This window comes from Loxodonta africana, chromosome 19 (assembly GCF_030014295.1).
Source record: "Loxodonta africana isolate mLoxAfr1 chromosome 19, mLoxAfr1.hap2, whole genome shotgun sequence".
Classification (NCBI taxonomy): Eukaryota; Metazoa; Chordata; class Mammalia; order Proboscidea; family Elephantidae; genus Loxodonta; species Loxodonta africana.
Window position 1 is genome coordinate 63,699,501 of NC_087360.1, and position 15,746 is coordinate 63,715,246.

At 39.1% G+C, this 15,746-nt stretch overlaps 1 long non-coding RNA gene across 1 annotated transcript; it reads right to left on the reverse strand.

Moving 5' to 3' along the window:
* Positions 1 to 6,078: 6,078 nt before the first annotated feature.
* On the reverse strand, positions 6,079 to 15,305 carry LOC135228256 (uncharacterized). Its single transcript, XR_010318654.1, has 4 exons — positions 15,082 to 15,305; positions 12,514 to 12,566; positions 9,466 to 9,533; positions 6,079 to 8,824 (listed from the first exon to the last, which is right to left on the reverse strand). It is a non-coding gene; the product is annotated as an uncharacterized LOC135228256 (long non-coding RNA).
* Between the last annotated feature and the right edge of the window lie 441 nt (positions 15,306 to 15,746).

Genomic DNA, 15,746 nt, shown 5'->3' on the forward strand with positions numbered 1-15,746 from the left:
CTTTACCAAAATGAGCCTCCATTAAAAGTCCAAGTGTATTTTTTTTTCCCCTTCTCCCCGCTCTGTTTCTCCTTGCCTGCCTCCTCCTCTCTTTCTTCTACCGTACATGTCAAAAGAAGGAGACGGATAGAAAATTGAGCTTCAGTAGAAGAGAAAATAATTTACCTTGCCTATTAGAACTCATCTTGTCGGGGCTCCCAGCAGCTGAGTTCCTGGTCAGGCAAAAGTCTTTATCATTTATCTTGTAACATTTCCATGAGCTTTTCTGCACCATGTCTACAGTAATTGCTTGCTGGCATTTTGTTTTGCTTTTGGCAGAGGCTACTTGGCTCCCCCCTGACTCGAGGGATGGCAGCTATGACTGCCGCCATTAGGTGGCCAGAGAAAGTCAAAGAGGTGCTGAGTGAGTCTGGGCGGGGGGCAAGGTCAGGAGGGAGGCATCTGAAGGACCTGTTTCCCAGACTCTAATCTGATTCTCTGCTACTCTGTGCATTTTCAGGACTACCATTCTTCACTCTTTTCCTCTCTCGAAATAGCTCCATGTGCTCTTCTTCCCCACCCGCCATTTTCATTGAATACCAGCCCATGGTGTTGTTCTCTGGCTGGGTGATGGTCAGCAGGGCATTTGAGCTCTCTGAAACGTCTATCTGCATGTGTAAACGGTTGAGGCAGAGTCATGCTTTTCAAACGGTGTTTGTTCTGTTTTTTAAGCAGGGAGAAACTTGACAAATGAAATCTTAGAAATTCCCCAGATTAAGATGGGTCAGGTAGAAAACTCTCTGGTGGAAGAAGGCCCACACCCTGAGCCTCGCCCCTCCGGCCTCAGGAGCTGACACCCAGAGCACTGGGGTCTTTAGCAATCCAGGCCAAGCACCAGGTAGACCGTGGTCTCTGAGGGCTCTCCTAGCTTTACTATGTCTGGCTGGAATCTCATCTAAAGGAATCATCCTCTTGTTTTTAACGTCCCGTGAGGTGGCCCTTGACTCATGCACAAGAGGCCGTACTGCTGTGATCCATACGGTTTTCATTGGCTTATTTTTGGAAGTAGATCACCAGGCCTTCCCTCCTAGTCTTCTTAGTCTAGAAGCTCCTCTGAATCCCGTTCAGCATCATAGCAATACACAAGCCTCCACTGACAGATGAGTGATGGCTGTGCTTGAGATGTGTTGGCTGGGAATTGAACCCACAGAAGGTGAGAATTCTACCACTGAACCACCAGTGCTACCCCTCCCCCCACCTCAAATCCACAGCATCCCCTTAGGGACAGCTGATTGGACAGAGAGGAAGCAGTGCAATAACAGGGTGGTCAGGACATGGGAGGGTTAAAACGCCACAACAGGGATGAAATGACGCTGTACTGGTGGCTGAGGATGTTTTATTTCTCTGTAATGAGTTTATCTCCAAGGTCAGGGTGCGTCCTCAGGCTGGGAAGTGCCTCCTTGTCTTATGATCTCTACCTGATTCCTTTTGCATGTTTCATTACTGTGAGCATAATTACCTTGGGAAGGATGGAGAGGCAAGAAGGAGGTGTGGCCGGGCCTTATACCAGCCTGCAGGGCCTGTACAGTGAGCCCAGCCTGAAGCCTGCCTGTCCTTTGTGATGCTTTTGGAGCTGGCTCCTCCGCTGGTGCACAGTGACCCCTGCTGCATGGCAAGGCTGCTGAGACAGAGAGAGAAAAAGAGAGAGTGAGAGTGAGAGAGAGAGAGAGAGATGAGGGAGAGGCTGACCAAAGGCATGGGGCCTTCCCAAGGAGCTACAATCACCTCTTACCTTAGCCATCCCGATGAGGTGGGTTCTGCCAGAAAGCTGCTAGCTTGTCTGCCATTTTTCTCATACCATGTGGAGGTTAGAACCCTCCCTCATCACCCTGAGGTTTTTTAACTATTCATTTCTAAGTGGAAATCAATCTCTGGAGGGCAACCGAGGTCAATATACTTCAGGAAAGGCCTGGTGTGGGTTTCTCAGGGCCAGTCCTTCAAATGGTTGCCTGCCTAGTGTGGCTGCTGAAATCACACTTTGGAAGGTTGGAATATGGGAGTTCTTTGGTTTTGCTCCCTCAAATACAGAAGATTTGTGTAAAGTGGACAGCAGAGGAAGAATAATTGGGCAAGGATTTGGGGAAATCATGTGCAGCGAGAGCTCTCTCTCTGACCACTATCTAGTCCCCACACCCTCTGGTGTGTGAGGCAGCCTTCTGCAAAGACCCTCACTCTCAGGGGTGGAGACCGCCATTTTGCCTGCATTAGTGTGTTCATTTGTTCATTTGTCCAGTCACAAGCTTAAGCATCAAAAAAGCTAAGTGGATGCCAGCTGGCCCATTATGAGGGAAGAGAGTCCCTTTACCTTTTGCATACTTTGGCAGGAGGAAGGTTTTAAAGGATAGCCATTCCCTTGTTTATCCAAAAAGCTCTGCCTTTCCATCTGAGGAAGCAGTCCTGCCTGAATGTTGGGGATCCCTTCCATCGTGGATTACAATATAGACAAAACGGCACTATAGGAGTTAGTAAAAACAAAGACCACTGGACTCACAGACCTCTCATTTCACTCATGTTTTACAGAGAGCCCACAAGTGTTTTTCCTCAGAAACCTGGAGAATAAAATCCTTGTGTCGGCATTTGAAGTGAATCCCAAGATGCCCTTGAGTGGTGACAGGGTATTTTATGCATGTAGTGGGCATTACAGATTTGTTTCTGGAAATAATTAGTGGTGGAGTGGAACGACCTCATCCCCTTCCTTGCCTATTGATAGCAGTAGAGTGCCTTTGCTCCTCATTTCGGCTAAGTTCTCCCTTTCATTAAACCTCCTCATACCTAGTCCACGTGGATTCCTTCTCCACTTAGCATTTGTCTGCTTCATACGCGAGTGCTTGATTTTTTTATTGTGTTAGGTATGTATGACAATTGCCATTTTAACCATTTTTAAATGTACACTTCAATGTTGGCCAACCATTGTTATTGTTAGCTGCTGTTGGCTTGGCTCCCTAATGGCGACCCCATGCACACCAGTATGAAACATTGCCTTGTCCTGCACCATCTTCACAATCATGGGTATGTGCAAATCCATTGTTTTGGCCACTGTGCATTTTGAGTGCCTTCCAACTTAGGGGGCTCATCTTCCAGCACTGTATCTGACAGTTTTCTGTGTGATCCATGTGGTTTTTATTGGCTAATTTTCAGAAGTAGATTACCAGGCCTTTCTCCCTAGTCTGTCTTAGTCTGGAAGTTCTGCTAAAACCTGTCTACCATGTGTGACCCTGCTGGTGTTTGAAATACCAGTGGCATAGCTTCCAACATCACAGCCACATACAATCTACCACAGTATGATGAATTGAAAGACAAATGTATTCGCCATCTTAAAAAGAAACTCAGTACACTTTAAGTAATAATTCTGCAATTTCCCTACCCCCAGCCCTTGGTAACCTCTAATCTACTTTCTGCCTCTATGTAGTTGTATATTCTAGATTCCATGTAGGTGGCATCAGACAATATTTTTTCTTTTGTGTCTGGCTTTTTTCACTTAGTGTGTTTTTAAGGTTCATCTACCTTGTAGAACGTATTAGAATTTTATTGCTGAATATTATTCCATTATATGCACATACCAGGAGCCTGGGTGGTGCAAGTTGTTTGCTATTGGTTACTAACCTAAATATTGGAAGTTTGAACCCATCCAGCAGCTCTTCGGAAGAAAGACCTGGCCAACTGCTTCCATAAAGATTACAGGCAAGAAATGCCTGTGGAGTAGTTCTACTCTGTAACACAAGGTCACCATGAGCTGGAATTGGCTTGAAGACAACAGGTTTGTTTTTTGGTTCATGTATATGCCACATTTTGTTTATCTATTCATCTGTTGATGGACACTTGGATTGTTTCCACGTTTTGGTTATTGTGAATAATGCTGCTATGAACATTGGTGTACAACTATCTGTTTGAGTTCTTGTTTTCAATTCTTCGGAACACACAGACAGGAGCGGAATTGCTGAGTCATATGATAATTCTATGTTTAAGTTTTTGGGGAACTGCCAGGTTGTTTTCCACAGTGGTTGTGCCATTTTACATTCTCATCAACAATGCATGAGGACTCCAATTTCTCCACAACCTCACCAACACTTGCTTTTTTCCATTTTGTTTATTATAGCTATCCTAGGGTGTGACGTGTTATGTCATTGTGGTTTCGACTTCCATGTCTTAATGACTAATAATGCTGAGTATTTTCTCATGTACTTATTGGAGATTTGTATCTATATATATATTTTTTGGCGGGGTGGGGGAGTGCCTATTCAAGTCCTTGGTGCATTTTTTATTGTGTTGCTTGTCTTTTTGTTGTGGAGTTATGGGACTTCTTTATATATTCTGGGTACTAAACACTTTTCAGATTTATGATTTGAAAACATTTTCTTGCATTCTGTAGGTTGTTCTTTCACTCTCAATATTGTCCTTGACACAAAAAAGTTTTTTATTTTAATGAAGCTCGAACTATCTATTTTTTCTTTTGTTGTCTGTACTTTTGGTGTCATATTTCAGAAATCATTTCCAAATCCAAGGTCATGAAGCTTCACCCCTATATTTTCTTACAAGAGTTTTATAGTTTTAGCTCTAAAGTTTAGTTCTTCAATCCATTTAGAGTTAATTTTTTTTTGTATATGTTGTAACGTAAGGGCCCAACTTCATTCTTTTACATGTAGATATCCAGTTATCGAAGCACCGTTTGTTGAAGAGACTGTTCTTTCCCTATTGTATGATCTTTGCAGCCTTGTTGGAAACCAGTTGACCATAGATGTGACAGTTTATTTCTGGGTTCTCAGCTCAGACTTTTGGTTATTGTAGCTTTGTAGTACTGTATTTTTATGCAAATAAAGCACAGTTTCTAATTTTTTTTTTTGCCAACATCGCCCTTCCTCATCACAAGGTGTTTTCATAAGAGCGCTGTGCTATTTTTTTACAGCAACATGCAAAAAAATTAGCATACTTATGATAAAACAGAATGCGTAAGTTTTAAAGTCAGGAGTATGAGTCCTTCAAGTCCTTGTTTTTGAAGATTATTTTGGCTATTTGGGGCCCCTTGAAATTCCACATGAATTTTAGGATGGGTTTTTCTATTTCTGCAAAAAAAAAAAAAAAAAAAGTTATTGGAATTCCAATAGGGATTACATTGGATCTATATATAGTTTTGGGTAGTATTGTCATCTTAACAATATTAAGTCTTCTGCATTAGTTCGTTAACGACTGCTGTAGCGAAATACCACGAAGTAGGAGGCGTTAAACAAAATAAATTTAATGACTGCCCTGACAGGGAGCATAACAGAGAACCCCTGAGGGAGCAGGAGAGTAGTGGGATGCAGACCCCAAATTCTCATAAAAAGACCAGACTTAATGGTCTGACTGAGATTAGAAGAATCCCGGCAGTCATGGTCCCCAAACCTTCTGTTGGCCCAGGACAGGAACCATTCCCAAAGACAACATCAGACAAGGTTGGAGAGAGATGCTGACGAGGAGTGAGCTACTTGTGTCAGGTGGACACTTGAGACTGTGTTGGCATCTCCTGTCTGGAGGGGAGATGGGAGGGTAGAGAGGGTTAGAAACTGGCAAAATGGTCACGAAAGGAGAGACTGGAAGAAGGAAGCGGGCTGACTCATGAGGGGGAGAGTAAGTGGGAGTATGTAGTAAGGTATAGGTAAGCTTATACGTGATAGACTGATTTGATTTGTAAACCTTCACTTAAAGCACAATAAAAAATTATTTAAAAAAAAAAACAAAATAAATTTGTTGTCTCACAGTTCTGGAGGCTGAGAATTTGAGATCAGTGTGTTGGCTATGTTGATTCCTTCTGAGGCTTTGAGGGAGAATCTGTTCCATGCCTCTCTCCTAGCTTTTGGTAGCTCCAGGACTTCCTTGTCTTGCAGCTGCGGCATCACATGGCATCCTTCCTCTGTCTCTTTGTGTCTGTTCTCTTCTTCTATAAGGACAGCACTCAGTGGGATTAGGACCTACCCTACTCTGGTATGACATCGTGGTAACAGATAACATCATCAAAGGCCCTATTTCCAAACAAGGTCACATGCATAGGTACCAGGAGTTAAGACTTCAACATATCTATTTTTGGGCGACATCATTGAATCTATAACATCTTCCAGTTCATGAACACGAGATGTCTTCCCACTTATTTAGGTTTTAATTGCTTTCAGCAATGTTTTATAGTTTTTAATGTAGTAATCTTGCATATCCTTGGCTGAATTTATTTTATTCTTTTTGATGATATTGTAAATGGAATTGTTTCATTAATTTCTTCCTTTGGTTGTTCACTGCTAGCATATTGAAACACAACTGATTTTTGTATTCTATAATTTTGCTGAATTTATTAGCTGTAACTGTTTTTTGTGGATTTGTTTTTGTTTTCTACATATAATATCACGTCATCCCTGAAATCAGATAGCTTTATTTCTTTCTTTCCAATTTGGATGGCATTTATTTCTTTTTCTTGTTTAATTGCTGTGGCTAGAACTTCTACTCTTATGTTGAATGGAAGGGTGAAAGCAGACATCTTTGACTTGTTCCTGATCTTAGAGGAAAGGCTTTTATTCCTTCACCATTGAGCATGATGTTAGCTGTGGGTTTTCTATATGGCCTTTATCATGTTGAGGAAGTTCCTGTCTATTCCTAGTTTTCTGATTGTTTTTAACATGAAAGTGTGTCGGATTTTGCCAAATGATTTTTCTGCATCTACTGAGATGATCGTGTTTTCCTTCCCCTTCACTCTATTAATATGGTGCATTATATTGATTGATTATCATATGTTGAACTACCCTTGCATTCCAGGCATAAATCCCACTTGATCATAGCATGAAATTTTGATTATTAATATGCTGCTAAATTGGGTTTGTTAGTATTTCGTTGAGGATTTTTATATCTATATTCATAAGGGATATTGGTCTTTAGTTTTCTTGTAGTGTCTTTGTCTGGCTTAGGTATCAGGATAGTGCTCTATTTGGGCATATTTAAGACAATTTATTTAAAGTCTTTAGTAAGCCCAATGTCTGGGATTTCTCAGGGAAGGTTTCTGTCATTTTATCTTTTTCCTTTTGAATTGGCTAGTATATGCATGTATATATATATACTATTTTTTGTTGAACACTGGACATTTGAATTCTGGAAATCAGATTGTTATCCTTCCCCAGGATTTGCTGTTCTTTATCATTGAAGGCTAGAGTCGTCCATTTGTCTAGTGGCTTTACCAAACTATTATTTTGTATGTAAAGACGGTATTTCTTGTCGTCTATGATCACTCAAGTCTTTGTCCCTTTAGCTTGTATTCAGCCAGTGTTTTGACTTAGATTTCATTGAATCCAGGAGCTAAAAAAAAAAATTTAAAAAGCCACCTCTCCCAGTCTTTATAGATTTACTCTGTGCTGCAGCACACCTTTAACACTCAACTAGACCATTTTCAACTCTGCCTGAGCCTTCACTTTCTGCTTGCTCTTAATCTGGATATCAGTGGTGAAAGCTTAGAATCTTCTCAGGTATTTTCTGAGCATGCATCCTCTCCTTGGCATGCACGTGGTTTTCTAAATTTCAAAGTACATGAGCACTTCTGAATGCCGTAATTTACCAAAGAAACTCTCTCTGGCTTCTTCTTTCAGTTTTAAGCATCTTATTGTATATTTCAAATGTAATCTTTTGCCCTAGGTGGCTGCTGGTTTTTCATTGGTCTTCTAATGTTTTCTAGCAATGCCCACCGTTTTTCCACCCGAATACATTCTGAATTAGACAAAACAAAGATGAGAACTTTCCATTAGTCTTTCTTGTAGTCTCAGATAAGTTAGAACACACAAACACAGTTAATTTGTGAATAAAGCTTGCTTTACTTCCTTCAGAGCCAGGGACCAGGGCCTCACTTTTGGAATGTGAGTCCATCTTTAAGACTGCTGCAAAGAGAGGTAAAGGATGAGGCAAGGGGAAGTTCAAATGCCACAAAATGTTCCTACTGTTTTTAAGTTGCATTTTTCCTGATTCAGCATTAGCTTTGTTGCTATACGTCTTTGATTGCTCTCCAGCGTTCTGATGAAGTTGGTTCTGACCATTTCTGCTTGTTTTCTGTGTTTTTGTGGCAGGATGGGTGTTTAGAGCTATCCACTCCACCATACTGCTGCTGTCACTCTTGAGCATTTTTATTTACATAGTCTTGGATTGAGCTCCAATTATTCCTTGTGCTAAGTCCTGTTCCCTCGGCTACATTGTAAGTGCTGCTAGGCTAGGGCCAATGTCTTATTTACCCTTCATCTCTCCCAACCTCCGTGGCTCTTAATATGGCTCCTCAGAGAGACTTAAGCATATAGATACAGCTGTTAGATTTAATTGGACCTCGTTAGAAATTCTCTTTCAGTGGAGTGTTGTTTACACATCATTTTCATTTTTTTCCCCCCTCTGCATTGCCTGGAAGTTCATTTTAAAATTTTCTATCATCAATCAATCTTAAAAAAGAGGTAAGTGCTACCAAGTTGCAATTCACCAGACAGCACCCACATAATTTAACGATCTAAGGGTTCTAAATATTTGGAATATGCAGAATTTACATTTCCCTCTCTCTTGATCACCCAGACAGAGGTTTCCAGGAAACTTGAGCAGAGAAGAACTTCTAGTTTCATAAATCTTCCAGACATTGTGGAATGGGATTCATGGTTCCAAGGCCTTTGATGAATATTAAAAAACCACCTCTGCATACCTCTCACGTCCTGTCTGAGGAAAACCAAGAAAGCAATTGCATTTCTCCATTTTTTTGCAGGTCTTGAGAAGAAGCAGTTGCATTTTTTTTTTTTTTTTCCTTTAGGCCCTGTTGAAAGAATGTGGTAGTGTGTTTTGTAAATTATAACCCAGAGTGCATGTAACAAATTACACACATAAGATTCAACCCAAAAATATAAAAATTCGACATTAGTAGAGGATGTAAGTTGCCACAGTACAGGATGTAACTCAAGGTCTGATGAATTATGTGGGTTCAAAATTACTCTATATTTTTTGATATGATAGTAAAGATTCATAGCTTAGATATTATAGCATCCTATCATATATTCCCAAGTCATTTTATCTTTGAATTAAAACAGACACAACAATGTTCTATAACTGGGCTCTTATTTTTTCTTTCTAACAAAGCAGATAAAAAATGAGCAAATTAAAAAAAATTATAGAGTAATTAGTTTAGTGACTAATTAGCTAAAATTATGATGACCAGCTGCTGAAATAGCAGCAAGTTGCTCTTGCAAATGTAGAGTATATTCTGCTTGAAGCATTTCAAGTTCTGAATCTGTACTGACATAGCGTGAGGGTCATACTCTGTTATGATTCGTGGGAAAATGGTTAAGTATTTATCTAGGTTTTTATGCCTTGTGTTTTTTTAAGAGGTTAAGCCCGAGATCTTTATCATTTCTGGGTTGCTGGTACCACCAGGACAAAATCTCTGTTTTTATCACTTACCTACAAAAACTGTGAGCATAACACTGCCTTGGCACCATGAGGAAGTGTGTGGTCTATTAGCCCCAAGACTGTAGATAAAAGGGTCCAGTGGTCAAATAATTTTAGAAAACACTGTATACTGTCATCCACCTCTTGAATTTTATCATTATACACAATTTATTAAAGATCTACAGTAATGGAAATCTGTTTAATTTTGTTTAACCCAGCGTTTTCCAACCAATTGACCAAGAAACCTTTTCTTTCCTTCTTTTTGACATAATACTAACAGAAACATAGCTAATGAACATCTTTAAAGCCTTCTAATTTTGTGGTTTATGGACATACATTCGATGTTTTCAGTGCTCTTCAAAGCTGTACTAATTAGCTCTCCTTCTAATCTGTCATCTCCTCCTCTTCTTTTCTTGAAATCCTAGGTCAAAGATCTCACCCTTCTAGAAGTTCATTCTTTAAATTGCAAGCAAGACCAACCAGCCTTTTCCTTTCTTCCAACCGATGAGTATATTGATTATACCAATAGAGATGTTTTACAGGGTCTTGGGTCTGAGAGTCAGGGATCAGGATTGAGGTTGGGGTCAAGAGATTATGGAACTTTTCTCTTACAATATAAGTAACATAGCCAAAGGGTAAGGGTAATGCCTTCTGAAAACTAAATAGGGACTATTCATCACTAACTTATAATTTTTTTAAATTTTGCTTGTTTAATGATTGAGACTAGCATGGAAGAGTGGGACAAACACAAACAGCTGCTAGAGCGTCTTGTATTCATGTATTCGTCCTCCCCAAAACTACCTGTGTAATTTTCACCTAAACTTCAAATGCTCAGTGTCCTCACATGCTGATAATACAAACTTTATAGGGTTACTCTGAGGGTCCAGTGAAAATGCTGTACATAGGGTTGAAATTTACACACTGTGATTCAGATGCACAAAAAATGCAACTATTTTCAATAACTGAGTTAAAATTGGTCGTGAGCTCTCAGCCTGTCTAAAGTCAATAAATTAAAAAAATTTATTTCACTACATACAGTTATTATTCCAGTCAGATTCAGGTATTGTTATCTTATGCAATGTCCAGTTCCTTTTGGGGGTTGGAGGGAGGAAGTTAAATAGACTTTCTCCTTGAGCATTTGGGCTCAAGGGTAAGCTAATGTAGCACTGTGCCCAAAGGAAGGAGGCTCCTGTAGGATGTGCTGAGCTCCAGACCTCTGCTATGGTGTGAATGAAGGCATCTGTTTTCTGGGCCTCTTGCACGAATGCGCTGCAAGTGCCCTTGGACCTTTCTTGTCATTGTCTCTAGTTTCAAAGTGTTTGCCCTGTTCAGCCTTCTATTTCCAACTTCGGGTCTCTTGCAGACCATTATTTCTTTCAACACTTCTACTTTTATCTGCTAGGACTCTTAGTAATATCTGAGTCTCCCACATGCCATGTATGGTGGCAGGAGTGCTCTCAAAGTGCCATCCACCTGGACCACCCCTTCTGCCAAGACTACTCTGAAGCCTCTGTGTCAGGTTGGACATTTGAGGACAATGAAGCCCCAACCCAGATGTCCTTGGATTGTTACGGGTATATTTTAGTGGCAGATGACATACCCTGCTCTATCTGATTTAAAAAGAAAAATGTTTATTAATGATATTACATAGACTATAGAGTCCCTGGGCCATTCAGAGGATTGAACTTGGATGCCAACATTTAGCTGGATGCCTACTAGAAAATACTCAGCCATGTTACAAGACTGTTCTAGCAAAACAATCTCATGCAAACTGGCACCTGTAACACTGGAAACTAGACACAAGAAACCCCTTCACAACTGCCCCAGCAGACCTAGTGACTGCTGGGATAACCAGGCAATCTGACAATCCAAACACTCAGTGTCCAACTCTTGCCTCACATTTTATTCTCTCTCTCTCTGTCATATGAGGGTGCAACTGTTTTGGCAGAACCTTAGCTGCATCTGTAAAGAATCTGGGAAATGTAGGGTTTTCTTTAGCTTTTCAGCCTTGGCAATTCTGGAAGATGCCCAAGAAAGGGGTTAGAATGGGAAACGAGTTAGGCAATCCATAGTATATGCAAACTTCTGTAACCCTATCTGAAGTTCTTTTGGTGCTTTCATGCCATCTCACCCCTCCTTTCCCCTAACCCAATCTTGTAGATTCAGAGATGTTCCAATCCTGGGTCTTTTCCTCTCCAATTCTTTCCCTTTCTTGCTAGAGCTTATGTTTATTTTTCCAGTTGCAAGGATGCTGCCCTGACATCATTTCCTCTATTGTCTCTACACCATGCCTTACAATAAAATTCTATGTCTAATGCATATAAAGAAAAGCTTCTATGATAAAACAAACAAAAGAAAATTATTTTATCACTCAACAAAGGAAGGCTTTTAAGAAAAAATGATCTCATTATGGGCTTAAGAAAATATGCAACTACTTTGAAACCAAAGCTGATCCATGACATCTGGAGTAGAGAATGCCATTTAGTCAATGGATAGGGAGGTGTGGCAGACACTGGCCAGAACTGCACTAGTGCTTTTCTTCTTCCTGGGCACACAGGAAGACTACATCTTCCAGCCATCTTACAGCCACTTGACTGTGTTTTGGCCAACAGAATGTGTATGAAAATGATGGACACCACTTCTTCAGGTCTGGAGAAAAGGCACCCTGTTTCCACTCCTGTTTTTTTTTTTTTTTCTTCACTTGCTGGCTGACTGAATGCAGAGGTTCCAGTGGAGGACTTTAGGGTACTTATTGCATCAGCAATTATAATTACTATACGTATACAAGAAGTACAGTGCAACATGGTTTACCAGTAATAAGGAGTTTTTTTTTTTTCTCCCTGTATTGCAATTAGAGAGTTCATTTTTTTTTTTTTTAACATAGTGTAAGGTAAAAAGCAGGCACTCAATAAACATTAATTCCCCTATATAAGACTTAAATCAAAGACAAGAACTTGACACTAAAAGGGATAACCATTTCAGGTACCTAATCAAACTCATTCATTTGAAATTAAGGCAATCAGGATCAAGAATACAAAATGAGCACATGTACATCCCTACCTTTTTATCCAATTCTTTAAAATAATAGAGAAGATTTCTCTCTCTCCCAGAGTCTGGAAAACAAGAGAAGGTTCCATTAGCAGACTAAAAATTGTGAAAAATTCTTAGAAGATACAAAGTAGCCATATGGGATTGAATTGAAAATGTAAAGTACTGCCCAAAGCACTTAAAGGAGAAATTACTGAAAGGTAAGAGCAGTTACAGAGAAAATTCAAGGCCAGAATGAATAAATGCAAAAGATAGGAAGGATCTGGGACACTAGTTAAAGTAATTCATTTAAAATAGGGGGGCCATTTATCTTTCCCATTGGAAATTAACCATCCCTCCCTTCACCTTTCTAGTACTGCTCTGCCATACCTACTTACAAGTAATGGCAGCTTTTGACATAAGAGTCAATTCTGAGATCCTTAATCTAAATAAAATGAGCTGCATTGGTGGTGACTCCCAGTTTGTACAGGAGAGCTGAGGGGGAAGGAGAGGGAAGTTGGAGATAATCCTTGGCCTCCACAGCAGCCGTGGAAGGGTGGCAAAGAAAAAGCAGCAATTTCCAGAAGGAAATTAAAATCTACCACCAGCACACAGTCCTCCCATATTCTGGAGGTTTTGGTAGATCCTTAGCTTTCTGACTCCATGGTCTTTTTACTCCAAATCGAAGCTAGTCAATGTATGTGGTGATCATCTACACAGAGCCCTCACTGAGAAAACAGAGATAATATTAACATTTTGATATATTTCCTTATATATCTTATTATGTATATATGATGAAATTATTCTTAAGCTAAATACTCAGAATTCTACTTTTTTAAAATAACACTATATACTTTATATGTATTTTTCATATTATTAAGTATTCTTAAAAACATTGTTTTTAATGGTGGCATAATAATCCCTCTGAAGCATATAACATAATTTATTTAAAATCTTTTATTTTGGGAATTTAAGTAAATAACACTTTTTATTAACATAAATAATGCTATGATGTACATCCTTGTGTGTATACCATTGTATTTGTATTTGATTTAAGAGACTTTCTTATAAGTATTTTTACCAATAATAAATTATGGATATTTTTAAGGCCTTTAATACATATTATAAAATACTTTTCAGAAACATGTCAATATGTACTTCCACCAGAATTGTATAGAATACACATCTTACTGCAACTTCATTATTCATTCATTAAACGAAAGCTCTATAAGAAGGACAATGTGAATGGGAACTTAAAGTGAAAGGAAAAAGAGCAGATGGAAACTCATTTTCTAAAAGTGATCACTGAAATTCCAAATTACTTTAGATATATTCAGCTTATAGTGTTTTTTTTTTTTTTTAACATGAACTTTAAACTAGTGTTCTGGCGTGTGTGGAAGATCTAGGTTTATTTATCAAGGATGTTTTAAAATGTCTTTTTAAAGTTAATTCACAAAAATGAGAGTCATCAATAAACAAGCCTGGGAAATTTCTCCCCTTACTTATTATAAGAACAAGAGCAATTTGAGAAGTAGTTTGTCTTAGCTGCCTTGTCTGTAAGACTGTTTCCCTCAATTTTGTAATTAGTACCAGGCAAAACACAGAGGTAGACTTTTCTATTTTAATTTTTGTCTTTTATTGATGCTATTAGACTATTTTAGTGGGGGAAAGTTATCAGAGAATTTCAGAGAGGGCCTCTAAGGTTTTTTCAAGGCTGCTTTAACACAATAACCTTGAAGAGCTTTTTATTCTTTCTTTTGGTTTTCACTGGGTGTTCTCAGTGACTCAGAAAGCTGTTATATGGGAATCTGAGTTTTCCTAGTCCTGTGAGCTTTCTATTTCTTGTTTCTTTAGGACTCAAATCAGATTTTTCACTTTCAAATTAGAAGGATTTCCCTCTGCCTGATTAGCCTATGGACTAGTTGGTATAAGTCAGAGACTCCAGGCTAGTAAGCTTTAACAAGGATCTTAAGTTCTTCATGATAGTTGGCATTTTTGTTTAACCAGCTTTAAATTGCTCACAAAGAGACAAACAAAAATTAATTAAAATAGGCATGCTTGAAAGAAGTATTAAACTGTACATGCTAGCAAAAACCTAAATAAGCACTAAATCTGAGTGTACAGCAAAACCATAATGTGTTCTGAAACCTAAAATGCACTCAAGAAGAAGAAAGTGTGGGTTCAATCTTAACAGGCTGGAACCTAGATCTTCCCAAAGTCAGTTACTGCTCATAAGACTTGGAAGAACTGTGGCAACAGCCACACCAAAATAAATTGGGCAACAAATTCATCAAAACCGTTCAGAAAGTGAACTGAAAACGAAGGTGCAAAAGAGAACAAACTAGTCTTTTGTCTCTCAGAGTCAAATAAATGCTTGGCAAGAGACTCCGAGATACTTTGGCAGCAATTGCATGGAACCTACGCCAAATTTTAATTACAAAGAGAAATAAAGACAAAATCCTAAGAGAATAACAAATGCGACAATAAAACTCAGGAAGCTTCTATGCAAATAAAGCAGAATTTTGGACCCAAGAGGTATTTACTTTGCTGCGATTCCCAAATCTGTCCTGGGCACAGAGGGCTTAAAATGACACAGCTGACCTGAAGTCCGAATCCTCCATGTCTTGGAAATTGCAGAAGCTTTAGGGTTCCCACTGCTGCCACCAGAAGTGTCATAGACACAGTGAACCAAACTCTGTTAAAAGTGAAAGTAACGAGTTTTATTGAGAGAAAAAGCAACTGCAAATGCGGGAGCATAAAACATCCGCAGTTGGGGTAGCAAAAGGAAGTGCTCCAAAGTCCTGAAAGAGAATAAGATTTTTTTATAGGAGGGCTGGGGGTTACACATGAGCCTCAAATAAACCTTTCACAGTGTCAGTTAATCACAGGCTTTCTGGGGACAAACTGCATAGGCAATTTCCTAAGAACAATCTTACACAAACATTTTATCAGGGGACTTTCTTGTCTTTCCCTTCCTGGAACATTCTTATCATTTGCTTAACCATAAGCTACAAATTTGTTATATGTTAGTTATGAGTATTCTTTCTGAGAACAGAATATTTTTATGAATCATAAGTAAGCATAACCACATACTTGCTCATTCAAGGGGTAAAATGGTGGTACACATATTCTGAAAGCTGAAGCAGGGATTTAGGGCAGAGGGAATTTGATTCATTCTTGTGTCAGTCATTTACTCATTCCAGGCACATCAGTTTTATTTATTTATTTATTTTACACAACTGTAAATAAGTTTTTATAACCATTAA